Raw genomic sequence first — 18610 nt, forward strand, 5'->3', positions numbered from 1 at the left:
TGAAGGAAACAGTCTGCGACTTCGCAAAGATCGATGCGGATATCCACCCAACCTTTGCCAAGAAGTTTAATCTACCGCCACTAGATCCTGCACCGATGCCAACCGAAGGCTATCAAGAAAGATCCTTGTATGCAACGAACTTCCCTGAAATTGGAGTCATCTTCAAAAGAAAGACTGATCATGTCAAGTACTTGATTTCCATGACCTCCATGAACCGCCTCACAAAGAAGCAACTTGAAATCTGCCGAACCACAGTAGAAAAATCGAGACATATGACTACCGAAGTCAAGTTCGAGATTTTTAGGAAGATCACTTGGTTGGAAAATATTAGGAAGTTTTGGTGGATTCTGATCAAGTTTCTTAAACTTGATAAGTGAAGAAAAAAATAGAGGTCACCTAGGGGGAAATTGTTGAAACATGAAGTGACCCTCTTAATTTAGCTTACCGCAGCCTACAAGCATCCACAGTCAAGCTCCCATCAGCAGCCTCATCCGAAGTCATCTACTCAATCGCAGTCTTCTTACTTTACTTACTTTATTTTACCTATTTTTATGTAATACTCTCTATTGTCCAGTATGCCTTGCATGGCTACTCTTAGAGAGTGAATCAAATTTAATTCTTGAGTCTCTATAAATAGAGCTCACTCTTTCTCAATCTAAATAGACATCTTTACTCATCTATCAATTTGAATTATCTTCAAGTATTTCTCTTACACGTCTCATGTCTTTCTTACTCTCTAAATCCTCTTGATGTGTGTAAACTCAACTAGTTTTGAACCTACTTTTAATTATAAAATGAACACACAAAGGCAGTAGACCTGTCAATTGTGGTATAGCTAAATAAGTAGGGTATCGAATACAAGGAACGGTAAATTAAAACTAAATACTAATTTTATCTAAATTAAATAATAAGTAGGGGTTTTCTCAAGTTTTACAAGACTAGGAACTTACTAACTATCACTTAAACTAAAAACTAGAAAAGCAAAGATTTAACTAAATTCAATAACGAGAAGGACTTCTGTTTAGTTCAACTCAATTGATCATATGGTTGATATTATGATGATAATGCAATGGATTAAATCTTCTATTGGCTACCGATTCAAGTGATTAGCTTTGCGTTCGCTGCACTAATCCTTAGAGAACAAACTAACTCGAATAGTGATCAGTTGTCTAATTTAATTTAATTCACTAGATTATTTATTCAGGTTAATTTAGACTTGTAATAGCTAACTAATTTGGTCCTTTAGTTAACCTCTTGTTGATGGTCATCAAACAAGCTCACACATGAATTTACCTAATTGTCCATTAATTATAGTTTCATGTTCGTTATTCCTAGACATATGATAAAGTGGTCACATAAACATATGAGGTTGACAATTAAAAGATGTTCATACTATTTAATTATCTTCCTATCAACAGAAAAATAGTTATCATTCACACACAAGGTTCTTTAACAAGCTAAAATCAACAAAATCACCAATATTGAATTAATCCTATCAATAATCAAACCATAGTCCCCAAACAGAAGTTTAAGAGTTTTGGATCATGATTGAGGTAATTCATAGCAATAAAACGAATTCTAATTGTCTAACCATGATTGAAAACAATAGATTAAGTAGAATTGTGAGAATTTGCCTCAAATCTCCTTCAAAATTGAATTCTAGGTTGTATCTTCGTTCTTCAGATCTCTCCTAGCTCTGATTCGCAACTTGCTTCTCCCCAAGGGTTCTAAAATACCTTATGTCGATCTGGACAGCTGTTTTTATAGATTCGAACCGACTCGCTGAGTCCAAGACCGACTCGTCGAGTCCACCCCTTAATTTCCATACACGGTAAGTCACGGAGTCTTTATCCTCTCGAATCTTCGACGCTACTCGCCGAGTAGTCGACCCTACTCGCCGAGTCCCTTGTATTTTTAGTGTTTTTCTTCTTTGTTCAACTCCTGAGCTCCCAACCTCTTCTCATGCTTCCTTTTGCTTTCGAGCTTCACTTTTGGACTGAAAACACAACTCAAACACTTTTAAGTATCTTTTGTCCATGAGATGCCATAAATTAGCTAATAAATGACAAAAATCTATGCTTATTATGAGGATAAATATGCAAATATCAAAATACCCCACACTTGACTTTTGCTTGCCCCCAAGCAAAACTGAATTTTAGCACATTAGAATCACATAGGACAACTCCAATCCAACCCAGCCATTATGCCAAGACCGCAATGCATGCATTTGTGTCTAAAATTTTTTCCTAATAACCCCCATACTCCAAATACTCACAATCCTCATAAACATTCACTCACTTATCTCGAACAATGCTCATTTTATGCATCCCTCCGAATCCATCCGCATAAAACCTCCTATCCTGAAGGTGTTTTTAGTTGAGCAACCCAAGCATACATAATCTAGAATTACAATTTATGATACCACATTGGAGCTCTTTGGAATTCTTCACTTCCTTGATAATTTGATCTTTGATTCTTGTGAATTCACCACCTTGATTGATTTGATTTTTGGTATCTTCAATTTTTGAACTCTTGGAATTTTGATCTTTTGATCTTCACTTCAGTTGCTAGAAAATTCTTCAAACTTTTCTTGCAATTCTCTCTCTTTTTTTATAACATGTACCTCACTTTTTTCACTCAAAACCCTACATGCTTAAGCAGGGGCACTCAACTTCAACTTTTATTGGCTAACGATAATAATTTTCCTGGATACATTTCTGGTACACGATGCTAAACATATTGCCTCCTTCAGGCTAAGCAAGGTCGTGTTTTTGTCCCATGATTTAACTGGAATAAGGAAGCCACAAATGCACTAGAACGTATATAGGCTCAACTAAACATTTGGATCTTCATGCAATCATCAACATAACTCTAACATGGAATCCTAATTACTTTTTAACAAAATTTTCTAAATTAATTCCTAAGTCACATTTTTGGTATGCAAAAATTAAAAAAATTAACCTAAATTAGGACATTAGGATTCTACATTTACCAAGATAACATCAACCCCCTACCCTACACTTATTTTATGCAATGTCCTCATTGCATGTTATGCATGAAAATAAAAACATGAAATGTAGAGAAAATTGGAACAAACTCCCCTAGGGTAGCAGTCGCTATGTCGATATCTCTTCTCTTCAACTCCATCTTCAATTGACTTTAGACATGGGAACAACTCATCAATGTCTTAGGCATCAAATCGCATGTGGGCAGCACCAAATATGCAAGAAAAATATTGTAAAATCTTCAGGAATTGATCGGACAGAATAAGTGGTCAAGTGGTATGTCTAACAGCATCGAATCAACAGTCTTCTCGGTATAAAGATAAGTGACTCGTCGAGTCATATAAATGACTCGTCGAGTATAGTTGCGGAAAGCCTCGAAAGTGTAAGTATATATTGCGACTCGTCGAGTTGGTTAATTGCACTCGGTGAGTCATCGCTGGGTGGAAAAATAAACATTCTGCACTTGTTCCTGATGGGTTTTGGTCATAAGACATCCTATGTGCTCATACAAACCCTAATGCTTGGATCTAGGTTTCTCTATTGTTCATGCAAGTTATCCAAGACTATAAACCCTAATTCTAGCATTCAAATAATCATATTAACATGAGAATAAGTTTATAATGTTACCTTGATTGTTATGTAGCAATAACAATCCCAATTCCTCCTTGAATTGACTTTGGAAGGCTTAGAGTCACAAGTGTCACTCCTCTAATGGTTCACAAACACCATAAGCAAGAGGATGAAGAGGAGAGAGGATGGAGGCTACAAAAAACGTCTATAAACCCTAGAGCAAGTCTTAGCCACGTTTTTGATCCTTAAGGGATCTATATATAGTTAGGCTATTAGGGTTATCTAACAAGGAAACCCTAATTTGGATACTTAAACCCTAAGCAACCCATGGACCCCTTTAATTAAGGCCTTGGACGATTTCATATGGGCTTCCCCCATAGAATTCGTCCACCTTATAATATAAGGCAATCCATGGCCCAAACTGTAATTATTTTATAATTACAATTCCAGTCTCTTAAGTTTAATTAATCTCTTTTAGTCACAAAACTAATTACCAATTAATTCTTGACTAATATTAATTAAACAATATGATTTCTCCTTTAATATATTATTCCCATAATATATTAATAAATCATATTTAATCCTTTCTCTCCTTAATTCATCCTATCAAGTTGCTTTGGTGAAGGCAACCCAAAAGGACCATGCACCATCGGGTCAAGTACATACCAAAATAGTTATGGACTTAGACACTAATCCAACAGTCTCCCACTTGGATAAGTCTAACAACTATTCTGCGTATGATTTCAGATCCTGATCTGCAATCGTAGCTTTCCAAAGCCGCTGTCAAATTTGATCCTATCAGATACGCGTTTCCTTTAGATAAGGGATCATATATTCCTCCATTCTAGATATCATATGAGATATGATTTCAAATCATTCTCTTTGTACTATATCTCGATTCCTGATTTATGACGACTGACTAACTGAACAAATCAAATTAGCCCTAGCCCGGCCGAGCATTTACGTTTATCATCACTAAATCATCGAGGGGCCCAAAGATATCACTTTTATCCTACTTTGGATAAAAGGAACGGTTAAACTTTGATTCAATGCTCGCTTGCACTCACTCACCGAATCACACACAACAATATGTTTTATGAAACCAAGTTACTGGTGCGTTTACATATTATCAATGTGCAACCGATTTGTAAGATACAACTCACACATCTTCATTTTAAGAATATAAGATGTTATCGTCTCACCAATCACTCGTGATACAATTCATGGAGTGATCCAAATGAGCGTGGGTTTATTCCAATGCTCAAATCATATTCATAAGTACTCATGAACGTTGCAGCAATCATTTTCTTATGTCTAATGCTCTTTAGACAATCCACACACCAATTCACGACAGTCTTCTTTCATACCTACTTCCAACATATGAACAACTGTGGCCTGTTCGAATAATTCGATTATTCTTAATAAACTCAATTATTCTGGAAGTCAAAACATGCAAAGTGAAACATAAGAATAATACTAATCCCATATGGCCTCAAACCTTTGAGCATAAATAAAACACCTTTTATTTATCACCATATTGATTACTCATTGTTTGTCGTTTCGGGTAATCAACTTCTTACTTTAATTATTACACTTGTCCCATGCTCTTAGCATGCACACAATGTTTACCTATGCTTCTTATTTTGTGAAATAGACCAAATTGAGCACATTTCCAATCATTCTCATTTCACAACTCCAAATCCTTTTTTCCATAAGTGAAAGAATATCAAATTCTTGTTACTTATAGAAATGCTAGATTCTAACGTTTCATGCGATGATCCTTTCGTAATATCACTGCACCAAAGTCACAAAGACTATTGCCAATGATATTACAAAGTCCTCTATCAGAGATTGTTACAAGACAATTCCTTAGATATGATGTCTCTCACTCAAAGTACATTCCTTTGAATATCCTTTTGCATAAAAGTTTCTAATCTAGTCATAGATTTTTCAATATTCAATTCCCAATATAGATACATTTCCATATTTTCCATATGACAACTTATTCTTAATAGAATCTTATCTATTCATAATAATGTCGATATGGTCCATCCAATATGGAAAAATTTCCATAATTTCCATATGACAACTTATTCTTATTAGAATCTTTTCTATTCATAATAATGTCGATATGGTATATTTAATACCATGCTTCCAACTACTCACAAGCAACCAATCCTTGTCGAACTTTGGATTGTCCTTTGATAGTTGTTTAATTATTTTAATCAAAACCAATTCTAGTCCCTTTTCCCTATAAATGCGCTAGACATTTGGAAAAAATTAAGAATGGTCAAACATTGAAGCATTTGCAATCGATCCTATACCCGAAGCGTATGGGACACGACGCATAATGTTTTATTTGCTATGTTCTCAAAATTCGAATTGTGAAGAGGAATGCCGTAATCATAATCGAAATTTTAAGAACACACTATGTACCTTTGACTAAATTTATTAACATTTCTTAACCTAAGCCTTTAGATTTGAAATGAAGCATAATATTCTCTCCCTTAATTATAGCAAAACAACTTTACAACCCTTACTACTTTGCAAGATATAACTCTTGTTTTCTATAATTAATATTGCCAACTTGCAATACATGCCTTAATAATCATACAATCATAACATTTATGCTCCCACTATCATGATGAATATTATAAAACATAACACTTATGCTCCCACTAGCTTCGACATGTATTCATAAACATCTTAACTTTCAGAAAAACAATACTTATTGAATTTCTTAAGTTCATGTTTCTAATACTTAGTGCTTTGATAATCCTTTTATCAAGGCTTCTTGAACTTATACACCTTTGCCTTCGATAGTTCATATGTGTGTCTAAACAATTAAGACTAATTGCCAAACCTCACAATTCAAATTATGGAAAGGGATACCGTAACCATAATCGAATTCGAGAATGCAATTTTACAATCACTATCTTCTTAAAATCTTTCTTAGTGAAAGCATTTCCTCATAATCATTTTCATGAAGGAGGAAATATTATGACACTTAGATTTAAATGGTGTATGTGTTCCTATCCATGTGAATTTGTTAAAACCAAAGTTTACGACATATGGACTGAACTTTCTTAATCTTGATTTCTTGCCTTATGGTAGCACAGCTGCCCACCATGTCTTCCAAGTAGTTAAGCAGCTCACCCTTTCCTATCAATGTACCTTTCATTTATTAAGGTGCTTTGCCTTTTATGAGTTCAAAATGAGAACTCATAGAACTCACATGCATAATTAACTCGATTGGATTGGCACGGAAACAAAATAATGTCAACACGATAGGTTGTAAACCTTAACTCGTGTGCTAGTGATGATCGATAAGGTTTATTTGATTTGTTCTTGAATCCTTTCTAGACCATTAAGACTCCCACTGACTCCTTGACATATAATATTCTCTTGTCAATAACCATTTCTTGACAAACAAATATTCAAGAGTTAGTGTAGCTTTTATCAAAACACTTCATAAATTGGTCCTAATTGGTCTTTGTCTTATCCAAGACATCACAACTTTCCACATTTGATGAATGTTATAAAACTTCTTAATACTTTTTCACTCAATTTCACAATCTTAACTCTAAGACTTGTTCTGGAACGAAGTATGATTGACTTCTTGATTTAACCATTTCTTCAATTCTTGATTCCTCTTCTTAGACATGCAATTGTACTAAGACTCACTTAGAGGATCAATTGAGATATGGTTCTTAATCATTAAGTCCTATCATAACGCATAAAAGGTACTCTCCTTTCTTCTTAGAATGGAGAAACTTTTATCTTTCTGCCTACTTGATTCTTCTTATTCGTTCTGCTATTGATTTAAAATTTTTCAATCAATTCAGAATTACACTTAATCTTATAAGTATAATCATATTTACTAAACTTTTAGTAAATCATGACGAATATTTTGTTACTCTTATGGTGGACTTGATCAACACGCAACTTTGTGTACTCGATCTCCTAGTCCTTCACTTGACACTTTTGTCAATGAATTAGTCTAATTTCCAAATATGAAATTTCTCATTCATCGTGCAACCAAGTTGCATGATTCCAAGTTTCTGTCCAATTGAAACTTGGGCGATGAGAAACTCTCCCTATTTGGTAAACTCTCGACTTTACATAAATAACATGATAAGAACCAAATCCATTATTTCTAATAATAGAAAAATTCAAACATCAATTTTTCATATATGCCATTGCAAGGATAAATAAATAATATAAAATCAAAATTTATTTTATTGCGGAAAATTTTTATCCTCACAATGCAATTCATTGAAAAACTATGCTAATACATCTTTCTTAGCAATCTAATTCTAACTCTAAGTAGTAGCTCAAGAATCTAATCTTCGAGAAATGCGATCGAAATCCATTCCTTCCTGGTTAGATTTTGCTCACTTCTTACCTTAAGCTTCCTTTCTTTTCTTTGATTCTACAAACATCAATTGTAATCTTATCACATTATGTATTAAGAATCTAGAATAGGAGCTTAAAAGAGTTAGTCAATGGATTTTACCTAAAGCAGATCCATACATTTTGACTCTCTCATCTCTTAGACCTCTTAGGTAAATAGGGCAGCTTCGTCTCTAATGCCCATTCTCTTGGCAATAAAAGCAAATTGACTCTTTTGGAACAGGACGTGGAACTACTTCAGACATTGCCTTTCTCTTATGATCAAACTTTTCGATCATAGCATGTCTTTCGTTGCCATTGTCTATATCCATATAGGTCTTGAAGGCAGATTCACCAATCAACTTTGCTTTTCTATTGCGCCAAACCATTGCTGATTCAGCAACAATAAGCATATAGGTGAGATTTATAAGGGTCACGTCGCGGTTCATCGTATAGTACTCTCTTACGAACTTACTATACGAGTTAGGAAGTGACTGAAGAACCCAATGAACAACCATATCCTCACAGACAACGGATCCCAACATTCTTAACCTATCAATGTGTGACTTCATCCCTAGGACGTGTGCACACACCGGCTTTCCTTCTTTATGTTTACTTGCCAAAAGGGCTTGAGTGATCTTGAACTTTTCAAGCCTTTGAACATGTGGGTTAGGGAGAATAATTTGAGGAGGAGGAGGAAGTGAAGCATGATCTCTTGTTCCTCGATCGAATCGTGGAATATCATCTTCATGTGGAAGGCTTGTTCCACGGGATTTGGTAAAACCATAGTTGTCGAACTTTGACATCTACAAAATGGGAGAAAACGAATTCAAGTTAGTTGATAGATTGAGTCCTTAATAAATCACCCAAATGAAATACTAAGGCTAAGACCCAACACAATATTCTACAACTCGGGAGAGGGATCCCGTAACCCAAATTGCAGAACATTTGAAGGTAAGTGAATGACGATTCACTAATTTCCACCATGAAAAACGAAAAAGAAATTTTATGTTTTAAATCTATGAAAACTCCTAGATCCTTTGAGATTCATTGAACATTTCAATGGCATGTTTAAATATCGATATGCCCCTCTTGTTTGTGACTGGGATGCCGAGGATCACAAAGTGGGTGTGAATAACCATGCAAACTGACATGGTGCCCTCACATGTTACAGTCACCTATTCGATGTGCCGGTAAACCACATACGCTCCACCGAACTATGACAAACATTGAGTCACCCTTTGTTACCTTTGCTTAGAACCATTTAGTGTGCCGGTTAACCACACACGCTCCACTAACGCCTTCGCAAGGGCACCAAGTGTAATTTCATGGAATAGCATCAATTCACTTTTGCCTAAGTAACTAAGATTGGGAATTTTATGAAAACATTTAGTTACTTATATACTTCATTATACTTATAATGGAAGGTTTTGTCCTATCCTACCTGTTCGGCTAACGACCCTCCACTAGTCAAGAGTGCGTTGGGTAAGAGTGGATACCCATTCAATCGCCATTTTATATGCAATTTCCTTAAACACCCCTTATAGACCAGCTTCGTGAATGAGGCCTACTAATGGTAAGAATGACTTTTACTCATACATATATATAATGTTAGACTATTAATGTTATATATATATAGTATAGGGTGTATTTTAACACTTTTAAAATACTATGTGGTTAAATTTAACAATTATACCTTTAATTCAATTAAATTGTAAACCTAAACTTTTATGGATTTATTAAACTTCTTTTAATTATACACCTTAATTAATTAATAAAACCATAAGGGTGTGATTTGAACTTTTTCAAAACATTACTAGGGTTTTAGAATTTAACATTCCTAATTAAACTTTTAATCAACTTTTAAATTCCAAAACTTGAGGGCAAGTTTTGAAACATTTCAAAACATTAGGGTTTAGAATTTAAATATACATCAAAATTAAACAATTAATCAAAATTTAAATTCCAAAACTTGAGGGCAAGTTTTGAAACCTTTTTCAAAACATTAGGGTTTTAACTATTTAAATTTCAAAACAACAAAACCTTTGGGTTCAAATTTAAACTATAAAACCTAAAAGGGGAAAATATGAAACATTTCATAACATAAGGATCAAATAACAAATAATCTAAGTTAACAATTAATCACATAATTATCCATATTTGATTTATTTAATGATTTCTTGCAAAACAATTTATCAATTTAGTCAAAATAATTAATCAATTATCACAAAAGGAAACAATTATCTTATTAATTGATAAATATCTTCAATTAGATCAAGAATATAGTCAAATATATCATAAAATCGGATTTATATTGATATAATATGATAAGGTAACTATCCCAAGGCAAAAACAGCAAGAAATCCCGAGATATGCTCCATCTGACGAGTTGACTCGTCGAGTCAAGCTTGGACTCGTCGAGTCTGCATGGACTCGGCGAGTTCAACTATGGACTCGCCGAGTCCACCCTCCAGAACATCAAAAATTGAATTTTTTGAACATGTAATGCATCAATACAATTGAAACCATTCTAGGCTCTGATACCACTGATGGGTTTTGGTCATAAGACATCCTATGTGCTCATACAAACCCTAATGCTTGGATCTAGGTTCCTCTATTGTACATGCAAGTTATCCAAGACTATAAACCCTAATTCTAGCATTCAAATAATCATATTAACATGAGAATAAGTTTATAATGTTACCTTGATTGTTATGTAGCAATAACAATCCCAATTCCTCCTTGAATTGAATTTGGAAGGCTTAGAGTCACAAGTGTCACTCCTCTAATGGTTCACAAATGCCATAAGCAAGAGGATGAAGAGGAGAGAGGATGGAGGCTACCAAAAATGTCTATAAACCCTAGAGCAAGTCTTAGCCACATTTTTGGTCCTTAAGGGATCTATATATAGTTAGGCTATTAGGGTTATCTAACAAGGAAACCCTAATTTGGATACTTAAGCCCTAAGCAACCCATGGATCCCTTTAATTAAGGCCTTGGACGATTTCATATGGGCTTCCCCCATAGAATTCGTCCACCTTATAATATAAGGCAATCCATGGCCCAAATTGTAATTATCTTATAATTACAATTCCAGTCCCTTAAGTTTAATTAATCTCTTTTAGTCACAAAACTAATTACCAATTAATTCTTGACTAATATTAATTAAACAATATGATTTCTCCTTTAATATATTATTCCCATAATATATTAATAAATCATATTTAATCCTTTCTCTCCTTAATTCATCCTATCAAGTTGCTTTGGTGAAGGCAACCCAAAAGGACCATGCACCATCGGGTCAAGTACATACCAAAATAGTTATGGACTTAGACACTAATCCAACAGTTCCAGCTATTGATAAATCTCAAGAACTTCCCATAACTTCTAGAATTATTGACTCATGTCCCTTAGGATCGGACTCGACAACTTAACTCTAAACTTCACCCTTTCTTGACTCTTTTCCACTTCTTTTTTTTTCTTTCTCTCAAACTCTAAACCCTTTATGCAAGCATTCCTAATCCAAAATCTGAAAGTCACCAAGGAAAATAAAACATCAAACACATAACTTAAAGTCTTAACTAAGAATTCAAAGCACACTAAACAAAACAAAAACAAAAACAAATTGAAAATCGTTCCATAAGACATAAAAAAACTAATCATCCTCTTTCTCATCATTGCCATGAGCAGCCCCGCACCCACAAGCTCCACTCCGCCTTGCATTAATGATCTCGTCCCAAGATGGTATGTAGGGAAGTTACCCCCATCAATGTGTGGAATATGGAAACGGTCAAAAAGCCGCACGTGGGATTCATTGCTGAAATTGATACCCCTTGCCATTTGGTCTTGTAGCCGCCTCATCTCGACATTGTACCAATCCATTGGCACGTCATCATTGTCCACCGGAATCATCGGCGGTTCCTCATCCACTTCCCGCTCACGTCTTGATCTAACCCTCCTTTCCGGTGCCTCGGGCACGACCACCGGATCATCATGCAGGATAGCATAATGACCACCGCCATAATCTTCAATAATTCTTGCCCTCCGAAAAAGAATGGATTAAAGGGAGGGACAGGAATCATTGTCATCAAGTTCCATGCACTGCGGGTCATCAACCCATATGAGTTGGCTAGCCGGGTCACGAACATTCCACCGTTAATCTTGGAGGTTTTCCGATCCTTGACCGCGTCCTCCGACAAGTAAGAGGCCAAACACCATGGAATGTTGCAGAAGGTGTTGGGCATGATGATACTCCATAGATAAAAGACGTCAAGGTTGGAAACATTGTCGTCGTCCTTCCTTTGATTGATTGTAGTGGATATAAGGCGGTGTATTAGGCGGTGTGTGGGTGACCTAATGCTCCCTTCTTGCGCCGATTTCGGAATATATAATTTGTTGGCGATTGTGTTCCACCAACCAATACTTGTAATACCGTCGAGGAACACCTTATGAGATTGTTCCAAGAAGGCGCGGAAGACAGCCGTAGTGACCAATGGTCGGTCATAAATCCCCAACCGGCATGCAAGATCAATGACAGAACATTGATGGAATTCGCCCCCAAGACAAAAACTAAAACTCGCGGGGTGGTAGCAATTGTCTCCTCCTCGGAAGGATACCGTGGAGAAAAATTCCCAGCAGAGTTCTCGAAACACCGGCTCTTGAATTTTGAAAAACCGGCTCCATCCATCACATATAATTGACTCCCCATCGTAAGTAAATTCCTTCAAAAGGTAAGGCGCCAACTCTTCCTCATACTGGACATTCTTTAACCAATCCCAGTCAACCCTATTAGGTACATAAACCTCCTTCTTCCTGACCTCAGCCAGCCTCTTCCACCATTTTGTCATTGGTGAAGCAGATTTAATCGGAGGGAAATTCAACCAAGGAAAATCTCCTTGGTTTCCACTTGAGCTCTGTCCTCTTGAAAACATGGTCCCAGCAAAACAAAGAACAAACAACACAGAAGACATAGAAAAACATTAAAACAAAATCCATTTGGGTCCCCGACTGGACTCATCGAGTCCATGAACGACTCGGCGAGTTGGATGAACGACTAGCGAGTCAGTCGACGGGTCGAGAGAAATTCGACCATAAAAACTCAAAATTTTTTCAAGGGTTTTGTCCATGGATGTTCCTAAGATGTATTAGAGCAAGAAAAACCATCCAAAACAACACAATTAATACAAAATCAAAACCCTAAAAATTCACCAAACTTCAAAATCGGGTATTCTATGAAATTGACACCTTATAACATCTAAAAATCATGGCTTTAAAAGAATTATGGAAGAAGTTAAGTACCTTTGTTGATAGAATTCAAGAATTTTGAAGAAAAAGTGAAGAACTTGATGAGTGCTTGAGAGAGAGAAAGCAAGAGGGGCGTACGTCGAGTATGGAGGAAATATGTTCTCATTAGGGTTAAAAACCCTAGTTTTACCAGATGTAAAAATTATTTTTAAATAAATTTTTTCTGTAAATAAAATTGACTCGTCGAGTCAGGGTCAAACCCGACGAGTCTGTTCGCGAATTTAAACTCATCTGGAATCTGAATCGACTCGTCGAGTCAGGGTCAGACTCGGCGAGTCTCATGCAAACAATTCAAAAATTATATCATTTTTTCATTTAAAAATTTCATTCCACCCCACACTTAGCCCATACGCACTCTCAAGCAGTCATGTTTAATGATTTAGAAGATGACAATAAAATCCTAAAAACGAAAATAAAAAAAAACAAAAACAAGAAAGATAAAAGAAAACAAATTCTAATAATGGGTTGCCTCCCACCAAGTGCTTCTTTTTAAGGAGTCGTTAGCTGGACTCCTTCCCATCTACGTTTCTTCATTTTCATGCATCGGGAATGCACGCCTAATCTTTTGCGGTTTATACTTTGTCTTGTAAGCATGTATCTTCTGATGGGTTTTAGCCATAAGAACTTTCCTATGTGCGCATGCAAAACCCTAATGCTTGGATCTAGGCTTTCTAATTAAACATGCTTTGAATCCAAGACTTCTAATGACTAATTAGGTATAAGAACAATACAAAATCAGATCTACAAGTTTACCTTTGAATCTCTTGTTTGATCTTGTTGTCTTGGAGCTCTAGAGTAACAATTGTCACTCCTCTAATGGCTTACAAACACCAACTAGCATGGAGGATGATTTGAGAGAGAGGAGAGGGGAGGAGATCGGCTAGGGGTTCTCTACTTTTGATGAGATGCCGATTTCCCTTGGCCATAGGGTCTATTTATACTTGTAGACTCCGTAAGCGTTTCACCTTAAACCCTAGTTGGATAATCTTTCCTTAAAGCAATCCAAATCCTTTCCTTAGATAAGCAATGGACGATTTTGAGCTATCCTTAGCTCCAGAATTCGTTCAACCCTTATCTCTTAAGGATTTACAGTCTAAAGTGTAACTATCAAACAATTGACAGTTTATACCCTCTTATTTAATTAATCTCTTTAAGTCACCAAGTTAATACTAATTAATTTATGACTTATATTAATCAAATAATAATATTATTATTACTTACATTATTCTCATAATATATTAATAATATTTATTCCCTCATAATAAATCATCCTATCAAGTTGCTATGGTGAAGGCAACCCAAAAGGACCATGCACAACCGGGTCAAATACTTGCCTAATATAGTTGCAGCCTTAGACACTATTCCAACTGTCTCCCACTTGGATAATTCTAGTAACTATATGCACAAATACAATCCGATTTGCAATCGTAGCTCTCAAAGACGTTGTCAAACTCTGATCTAATCAATATTGTCCTTTAGATAAGGGATCGTACAGTCCTCTGTTAGATATCATGCTGACAATTTTATGGAATGATTAGTCAATCATTTAGGTTTCTCGATCTCCGATTTATTTGACATAGAACTTAATCGAACACATCAATTCAGTTCTGACCGGGCCCGACACAAAAGTCAAATCAAATCATCGAGTGGCCGAGATATCGCTTTTACCTTCTTGGGATAAAAGTTACAGATAAACTTCGACTTATGTGTATTTACTTATTCATTAACCAACTATACACAACAATGCGTTTCATAACACCGAGTTACTGATGCGTTTTCGCATTATCAATGTACAACTAATTAACAAATAACAAACCATATATCTAGGTTTTAAGACTATATGATATTATCGTCATGCGATCACCCTTTTATATCATATTCCATAAGGTGATTCCAACAAGCACGGGTTTGTGCCAATGCTCAAAACCAGTTCATAAGCACTCATGAATGTTGCAGCAACCCTTTGCTATGTCTAACACCATTTAGACAATCTACACACCAATTCACGACAATCTTCATTCATATCTACTTCCAACATATGAACGATTGTGGACAATTTGAATAATTCGATTATTCTTAATAAATTCAATTATTCTGGAAGTCAAAACATGCAAAGTGAAACAATAGTTAAACAATTAACATAAGATAGTAACATTACTCATAAATAAAACTCCTTTATTTAATCATCAATTGTTAATTACATTTATCTATTACACGTTTCTAATACTATCTAATCTATACAAATATCATCCTTCAGCCCAATACTCCTAGCATGCTGCAAGTGCTTAACCCTACTCAGTCCCTTCGTAAGCGGATCTGCTGGGTTATCTTCTGATGATATCCTCTTCACTACGAGTTGTCCTTCTTCTACACGATGTCTGATAAAATGATATTTTCTGTCGATATGTCGTGATCTACCATGATCCCTCGGTTCTGTAACATCCAAAATTTCAAAACAATTAAAACTTTTCAAAATCACCCATTTTATTAGTATTGTTGCAAAAACGTTTTCAATACATTATTAAACAGAGTAATTTCCCAGGTTCATATCATAAAGCACCAACGCGAGGAACGGTACGATCACGCCTTTGCCTTGTCACAGACTCTTGAGAACCTGAAACATAAAACCACAACTGTAAGCCCGAAAGCTTAGTGAGATACCCCCAGAATACCAACCACATATACGCCTTTCTAGGCCCTGACCTTCCGGTCCATCACACAACATAATCGCCTTCCGGCCCATAACATATTGCCTTCCGGCCCATAACATATATTGCCTTCCGGCCCATAAGCATAAAATGCATATACAACATAACGAATAATCATATAGTAGTTCATAGACAACAATCGATCAACAGATTACGTGTCATAACATTACTCTAACAAGATACCGGTCTAGCCAGTCACTATCATAACATTACCCTATGAATCAGTCAACATACTAAATGCATACATACGCCTTTCCAGGCCATGAACTTCCGGTCCACATAGTAATGCCTTCCGGCCTGTAACATATAATGACAACTACTCGGATTTCTATCCGGTAAAAAGGGTCGGCCTTGGTGCCATAAACCCTAACGATATAGTGAGGATAACTCACCTCGAAACTGCCGACTGCACATATAGCTCAAGCTGCTCCGATCACTGATACGATCTCCACCTCTGGACAGTCACCAATGCACTGAACTCAAACAATAACAACAATTACCAAAATACCCCTGGAACCACTGGTAAATCCTTGGTCAAAGACAAGGTCAAAGTCAACCCCTGACTGACCCTACTCGCCGAGTCAACCCTATGACTCGCCGAGTCCCCATACTCAGAACTTCCCTCAACCCGCGACCTAACTCGCCGAGTCACCCCAAGACTCGCCGAGTTCAACGACTCTGAGTCCACTCGCCCTTGACTCACCGATTCCTTGAGATTCCCTTTCTGCACGTCGAGTATCCCCTTTTTACTCGACGAGTTCCTCCTGGAAGAATCGCGGGGCCACCCCGACTCAACTTGCTGAGTCTGAAGAACAACTCGACGAGTCCCAGTTATTCTTCAAGCTACTCGCCGAGTCTGTTCATCGGACTCGTCGAGTCCATGCCATGCAGTCAATGAAACTGCTTCCTGAGATAAGTATTGTCCCGAAATACACAAGCATGGGACCTTCTGGACCTCTAAGGTCCTAATACAGGGTTATAGTCGTTTGGGTAACAAGGGTAACACTTAATCTAATCACAAAGGGGTTCCATAAACCCTAATTCCATGACACATCAACATAGCAGAGCATAATTCGAATTCTTACCTGAATAATGTGCCCTCTGTGTCCCCAAATCCTCATAACGTGACTCCCTTGTTGTTCCTTTAGCCAAGCCCTTCTCCTCCTTGCACCACAACCCTTCCAAGATCAACAATGGCCCTTAGACTTTGCTCCAGATGCACCCACTCGATTTAGGGTTCTTCTCAGAAGGCTAAATTGAACAATGACGGCCAATGAGTGCCTCTTATACGTCCCAAACCTGAACGGTTAGGGTTTTCACCAAACAGCGCAGACTCGCCGAGTCCATATCTGGACTCGTCGAGTCCAGTCGCGAACCCGCGACCCGGTCTGCGATCCTACTCGGCGAGTCTAGGCTCCAACTCGCCGAGTCCCCTCTTAAAACACCCCCAAAATCATAATTATATCAATATTTGGAATTCCGGGCTGTTACAGGTTCCTTGGTCAAGGCAACCGCTCCTTCATTATCACAGAAAATCTCCATGGGATCCTTTATGGCAGGTACAACTACAAGGTCACTGATGAAGTTATTCAGCCATATTGCCTCCTTCGACGCTTCGCTCACTGCAATGTACTCTGATTCGCACGTTGAATCAGCTACGGTTTCCTGCTTGGAACTTTTCCAAGTTACTGCTCCTCCATTCAGGGTAAAGACCCAACCCGACTGCGAACGGTAGTTGTCCCTGTCGGTCTGAAATCTGGCGTCACTATACCCTCGCACCTTCAAGTCATCACTCCCTCCGAGGACTAAGAACCATTCCTTCGTTCTCTGAAGGTACTTAAGGATATTCTTCACCGCAATCCAATGGGCTCTGCCAGGATTCCTTTGATATCTGCTAACCATGCTCAAAGCAAAGGCTACATCAGGGCGAGTACAAGTCATATGAGCCAACTGCGGAAGCGTATGGTACTCGGCTCATTTCCGCTATTTCAGCTTCGGTACTCGGACTTTGAGTCTTACTCAACTTGGCATTACTTTGTAACGGTAGTTCTCCCTTCTTCGAGTTTTCCATACTAAAATGTTTTAGTACTTTCTCTAAGTAAGTGTTCTGACTAAGTCCTATTAGTCTCTTACTTCTTTCTCTCACTATCCTTATTCCCAAAATGTAAGAAGCCTCTCCGAGGTCCTTCATAGCGAAGCACTTCCCGAGCCAGGACTTAACCTCCTGCAGAGTCGGGATGTCGTTTCCTATGAGTAATATGTCGTCGACATATAGCACGAGGAAGCTAATTATACTCCCACTGGCTTTGACATATACAAATGATTCATCTTCGCTTCGTACAAATCCAAACTCTTTGACTTTCTCATCGAAGCAAAGATTCCATCTGCGAGATGCTTGCTTAAGTCCATAAATGGACTTCTCAAGCTTAAACACTCTATTCAGATGCTTCGGATCCACAAACCCCTCTGGCTGAGCCATGTAAACATCCTCAGCCAACTTCCCATTAAGGAAAGCGGTCTTGACATCTATTTGCCAAATCTCATAATCATGAAATGCGGCAATCGCTAGCATCACTCTAATAGATTTTATCTTCGCAACTGGTGAGAAAGTCTCATCATAGTCAACTCTGG

Source organism: Lactuca sativa, chromosome 4, assembly GCF_002870075.4.
Source record: "Lactuca sativa cultivar Salinas chromosome 4, Lsat_Salinas_v11, whole genome shotgun sequence".
Classification (NCBI taxonomy): domain Eukaryota; kingdom Viridiplantae; phylum Streptophyta; class Magnoliopsida; order Asterales; family Asteraceae; genus Lactuca; species Lactuca sativa.